This window comes from Narcine bancroftii, chromosome 11 (assembly GCF_036971445.1).
Source record: "Narcine bancroftii isolate sNarBan1 chromosome 11, sNarBan1.hap1, whole genome shotgun sequence".
In the NCBI taxonomy this organism is placed as follows: Eukaryota; Metazoa; Chordata; class Chondrichthyes; order Torpediniformes; family Narcinidae; genus Narcine; species Narcine bancroftii.
This window is the reverse complement of record NC_091479.1, coordinates 49,186,471-49,192,470: the sequence shown is the minus strand read 5'-3', so window position 1 is coordinate 49,192,470 and position 6,000 is coordinate 49,186,471. Positions and strand designations below refer to the sequence as shown.

Sequence of the window (6,000 nt, the reverse complement as noted above, 5' to 3'; positions counted from 1 at the left end):
TTGCTGAGCTTCTGGGAATGTGGAGGGCTTCTGCTAAACCCGTGGTAGGGTTCAGAGTGGTTCATCTCCCCGGGACGTGCTGAAGGTCATGACCCGATCCTCTCATGGAGGGAGGGTTGTAGACAAAGTGAACGGCTGCAGAACTGGCCTCAGTCTGAGGAGAGTGATCATAGAAGGACCTGGGGTGGCAATATTTCTACTGAGAGAAGCTGGAACGAACCACCAGAGGATCAATTCTGACATTTAGGTGACCCTTGGAAGGGAGTTAGAGGGAGGGGTAGAGACTAACTTGGACAGCAAGGCTGGGTTGGGATAAATGACCTGTTGTGTACCCTCTGGGTGTGTAAATGCTGCTGCTTCTGCCCCAGAGGACATGGCAATAAGGTCACAACAGAGGTGGCCACACCGTGTCATGGACCCAACGTCCCCAAGGTGGTGTCCTGCACAGATGTTAAAATCATCGACAATGGATCTTTCGGAGTGGTGTACCAGGCAAGGCTGGTGGACTCCGGAGAGCTGATTGCCATCAAGAAGATCTTGCAAGACAAGAGATTCAAGGTGAGGGGGAGGAGCAGTTGTGTGGAAATGAAAAACCCTGATATTTAAATTTAGGGCCTACAGCACGTTCACAGGCCCTTGCGACACATGAGCCCGTTTCACACAATTACACCCAATTGACAAACACCCCAAACACATTTTTGAAGGGTGGGTGGAAAGAGGAGCATCTGACAGAGACCAAAGCAGCCATGGGGTTTGGAAACAGAGAAAGTCACACAAACCCACAACAGCAGCCCCCCTCCCCACACACAACCCCCCACCCCACACACACACACACACTCACACACACACACACACACACACACACACACACACACACACACACACACACACACACACACACACACACACCTGGCAAATATCAAAGATTTTCTGCAAATTCATTGTTTAGTAGAAGCTGGGAAAACAATCATAAAAACTGAAATGATACTTCATTGAACCCCCTGACGAGTCCCCACTCCAGCGACACGAAAAGTCCCCCCCACTGACTCTCGAAAAGTCCCCCACTTCGGCCTCCCTTGGAGTTCCCCACCTCTGACCTCTTGACAAATCTCCTCCCCGCCTCCCCCCTCAACTTGGACAAGTTGCCCCTCAGGGCCCCGACCCATCGCCCAGCCTTGCTGATGTTCTTCTCTCGCCATAGAACCGCAAACTGCAGATCGTGCGAAAGTTGGATCACACCATCATTGTCCCTCTTCTCAACTTCTCCTCTGTAGTCAAGGTAAGATTCACCTGCACCCACCCCACCCTCACTCTGATGCATATCATTTGCTGCTACCTTCCCCATTCCTTCAATCGATCTGTCTCGCTGCAGCCTCCCTGTTGCCTCCATCCTGCCCCTCTGACCAGTGCTGACTCTTTGACGTTGGCTGCCCTGCTCCTCACCCATTAACTCATGACCTCTTGCCATTTCAACTCCAGACAGCAGCAGCCAAGACCACAAGACAAGGTCGCCAAATTCGGCCACTCAGCCCCTCCAGTCTGTTTCCCCAATTCATTTCACGAATGTACTTTCCCCCATAACTCACTTTTGGCACCTTTTGGTGCGCTTCCAAATCAACGCCTGCTCTGAATCGTCCCAACAACTCAGCCTCCACATGTTCGACCCCAGCCAACACCCGGCTGCAAACATTTCTCATCTCGAAACGTCAATGGTTTTTCTCCCTCGGTGAATCCTTGCCTCACGAGGGAGGGCGGTCAGAGCTGCACATTTTGTGCAGTCTCACCAGAAGCCGAATGATGGGGCAGCGGACGGGTCCACTACGGCCTGTTGACGCTCTGCTCGCTGAGCCGTTGGATTCATGCCATGTTGTGTTGAGCAGTGGGGGCATCAGGCCTACAGAGAGCAGGAGGGGCTGGCACTCCTGTTGGGAGAGGCACGGGGTTTTGGAGGGTAAATCCAGCTGACATGTTTGTATTGTGTCCAAGAGGAAGAGCAGGTTTATTTGAATCTGGGTCTGGACTATGTTCCCAAGACGGTTCACTGCATGGTCCAGCACTTCAACAAGGCCAAGCAGCCCATTCCCATGATCTACATCAAGGTGGTTGTGGGTCTGGGTGGTCAAGTTGTCCACTGGGGCAAGCTTGGATGGTGGGGTTGGAGGATATGAAGGAGTTTACTGGCTGAGTCTCGCTGGGGACTGGATATCGATGAAGGGTGCATGAGGGTCTCAATGGGTATTGGTGAGGAGAGAAAGGGTAGTGAGGGGAGAGGGGTGGAGAGGATGATGAGGATGGATGTTGATTGGCAGGGAGGGGCCCTTCACCCACCTCCCCTTACCCTCAGGATATAGACCCGGCCAGTGTGGAGGCAGAGTGGGTCATGTTATATCGTTGTGTTGCCAGATGTTCATGTACCAGCTGTAGCAGAGCATGGCCTACTTCCATCCTCAGGGGGTTTTCCATTGAGACATCAAGCCCCAGAAGATGCTGGTAGATCCCGAGATGGCCTTCTTATTGCTCCTTTATTTCGGCAGGTAGATCCACCCATGTCTGTCCATTCACCACCTCAACGCGGTCCTGATCCCTCTCCACAACACGGCCTTGTCCCCTCCCCACCAGCTCTCACCCCTCCCCCACCAGCTCTCTCCCCTCCTCCCTCTCCCAACTTGCCCCTTCCACAGCTTAATAACTTATACTAAATAAGATTGTGGGGGCCTTAGATGGAATGAACAGCCAGAAACCTTTCCTAAAGTGTCAGGTGCAAATCTCAGAGAGCATCCGCTTCAGGTGAGGGGAGATTTTTTTTTATGCAGAGAGTTGTGAGAGCTTTGAATGCGTCACCGGAGAAAGTGGTAGCGGTTGGTAGAATAGGTACATATAAAAGTCTCTGAGACGAGCATGTGGATGTAAGGGAACAGAGTTTTTACATGATAGAGGAATTTGGGGATATGGCGAGAAGGCAGAGTAGGTCGAGTTTGGTCATAAATTAGATCAGCCATGATCGTATTGAATGGCGGAGCAGGCTCGATAGGCCATTTTTGTCCTATTCCTGTTCCCACTTCCTATGTTCCTATGGGTGTGGGTCTGGTAAAGGTTGTGGAGAACATTTACAAAGGTCAGTACAGCCTTTATGGGCCAAAGGGCCTGTACTGGGCAGCAATGCTTGATGTTCTAATGGATGCGGAAGCTCTGGGAAGGGGTAAGGGAGGGACTGGCCAGCAAGTCTGCAGATGCTGGGGCCGAGGGCAATGCCCAAACATGCTGGGCAAACTCATGGATAGTTTTGTGAGGAGCAGGTCCTGCTTCACGAGTCAAATTGAGTTTTTCGAGGAGGTGTCAAAGGAAATAGATGAAGGTCAAGGTCTGTATGTGCTGCACGAGGATTTTAGTAAGGTGCTTGACAAGATCCCCATGGAGGCCTCATTCAGAATGTCTGGAGGCATGGGATCCATGGAGCCTTGGCTGTGTGGATTCAGAATTGGCTTGTCTGCAGTAAACAGAGGGTAGTAGTAGATGGAACAACGACTAGTGGCGCTCCAAAGGGATCTGCTCTGGGACCCCTGCTCTTTGTGATTTTTATGAATGATGATGGGAGTGGAAGGGTGGGTATGTCAGGGGATCACACAGAGGTAGAGATGTTGTAGACAGTGTAGAAGGTTGTCATAGGTCATCCAGTTTGCAGAGAAGTGACAGATGGAGTTCAATCCTGTAAATCAGATGTACTTAAATAAGCAACTGGTCCAGGTTTATTTCCAGAGTAATTTTCAAGGGCACGAATAACAGTTATTCCAAAGAAGGTTGGAGCCCCATTAAAAGTAGCTTCATATAGACCAATATCTTCATTGAATGCGGATTACAAGAATGTGTGGGCAGAGCACTTGGTTAATGGCAGGATTATGAACAGTGTGCAGGACAGAGAAATATTTAGATCCTGCTCCATAAATCACTCAAGGTTGCTGTGCACATTGAGAGGGAGTTTAAGATGGTGTATTGTGTGCTGGCCTTCAGGAGTCAGGGGATTGAGTTCAAAAATCGAGAGGTATCGTTGCAGATGTATAAAATTCTCGTCAGACCACACTTGGAATATTGTGTGCATTCCTGGGGCGAGAATACCAGAGGACGTCTAAATAAGGTGAGCTGAGGGAAATTTAGGCAAGACGTGAGGGGTACATTTTATTCACACAGAATGTAGTGGGTGGCTGGAATGCATTGTCGGGGTAGTAGCGGAGGCTTGTCCAAAAAAGGCATGAAAAGGATTTTAATATGGACAGGAATTCAAGAAAAATGGAGAGTACTGGTGTGAGGGAGGGGAGGGTTCAGGGGTAGGGGGGAGGATGGGGGAAGTGTTGGGACCCTCCAAAGTCATTGTGTTCAGGCCTCAGAGACAGTATCTCTATCACTCGTATTTCTCTTCCCAGGAGAAGGAGCGATCTCAGAGACAAGACACGAGTCCAGAAGAACCTCGCATCCCAGCTCAACAGAGGACGGACAACATCATGATGGCCTGAACCCCTCCCTGTCGTATCCCTCTGGCCCTGCCAACCCCATTCCCTGCCTCTTCCATGTCCCTTCACCCACTTCCCCTCTTCTCCTCTACCCCTCCTCCATCCCAAACCCCTCCCGCTCATCTTCCCCTTCCCCTGCCCTCACACCTATGCCCTAACCCCAGCCCTCCACTCTTCACCTCCCTCTTCCCCTCCGCCCTTCCCTTCCCCTTTCCCCCTCCCCTTCCCCTCCCCCATCCCCTCCCCTAACCCTCCCCCTTCCCCTCCCTTTCTCCTCCTCCCCTTCCCCTCCCCCTTCCCTTTCCCCTTCCTACCCCTAACCTAGGGGAAGGAGGGGGAGGGGAAGGGGGTAGGAGAAAGGGGGTAGTGGAAGGGGGTAAGGGTAGGGGTTGTGATAAGGGGTAGGGTAGGGGGTAGTGGTAGGGGGTGCGGGGATGGGGAAGGGGTAGGAGGTAGGGTTAGGGGAAGTGGGTAGGTTGTAAGGGATAAGGTAGGGATAGTGGTAGGGGGTGCGGGTATGGGGAAGGGGTAGGGTTAGGGGAAGGGGGTAGGTTGTAAGGGATAGGGTAGGGGGTAGTTGTAGGGGGTGTGGGTATGGGGAAGGTGTAGGAGGTATGGTTAGGGGAAGGGGATAGTTGTAGGGGGTGCGGGTATGGGGAAGGTGTAGGAGGTAGGGTTAGGGGAAGGAGGTAGGTTGTAAGGGATAGGGATAGGGTTTAGTTTAGGGTTGGGGAAGTTGGGTAGAGTTAGGGTTAGTGTTAAGAGACATGGGGTAGGGCTATATCTTGGTTTATGGTTAGGTCTATAGTTCGGGGAAGTGGGCTTATGTTAGGTATAGGGGAAGGGGGTAGGAGCAGGGGGGTAGAGGAGGAGTGAGGTTTGGGGTTAGGGGATGGTGGGTAGCATTAGGGTTGGGGTTAGGGGTGGCATAGGCGTAGGAATAAACTTAGGGTTAGTGGATGGAGTGGGGGTAGAGTTAGGGGACGTGGAGTGGTGGTAGGGGGTATCGGTAGTGTTAAGGTTAGGTTTAGGATTTTGTTAGGGGTTAGGGTTAGGAGTAGGAGGAAGGGAAGGGGGAGGGGAATGGGGGAGGCGAGCGGGGGACGGGAACTGGGGACTGGAAGGGGGAGGGGATGTGGGAGGGGAACGGGCAGTGGAAAGGGGAGGGGAACGGGGTAGAGGAAAGGGGAGGTGAACGGTGGACGGCATCCCTAGCCCCTCCCCTCCCCTTCCCTTCCCCTGCATTTCCCCTGCCTCTCCTCTCCTCCTTCCAGAAGAAGCTGGGCCTCTTTCCGTCCAGAACCTCCCTGTGGTTTCAGAGCCTCCGTTTCAGGAAGTGCCTTCGACGCTTGCTGCTGGACAGACATCTTGTCTCTTGATTCATTCTGTACCATTGATATTAAATTTAAAAATGATTGGGTTTTTTAAAGCTTGAACTCAAAAGCTGGTCCAGATAGAGAAAACATAAACAGGCCCTTCAGCCCCTCTCTCCTGC

General features: G+C 52.0%; 1 long non-coding RNA gene across 1 annotated transcript; it reads left to right on the top strand.

Moving 5' to 3' along the window:
- The first annotated feature begins 210 nt into the window (after window positions 1-210).
- On the top strand, window positions 211-4,897 carry LOC138745355 (uncharacterized). Its single transcript, XR_011346207.1, has 3 exons — window positions 211-558; window positions 1,202-1,279; window positions 4,419-4,897. It is a non-coding gene; the product is annotated as an uncharacterized lncRNA (long non-coding RNA).
- The last annotated feature ends 1,103 nt before the right edge of the window (window positions 4,898-6,000 follow it).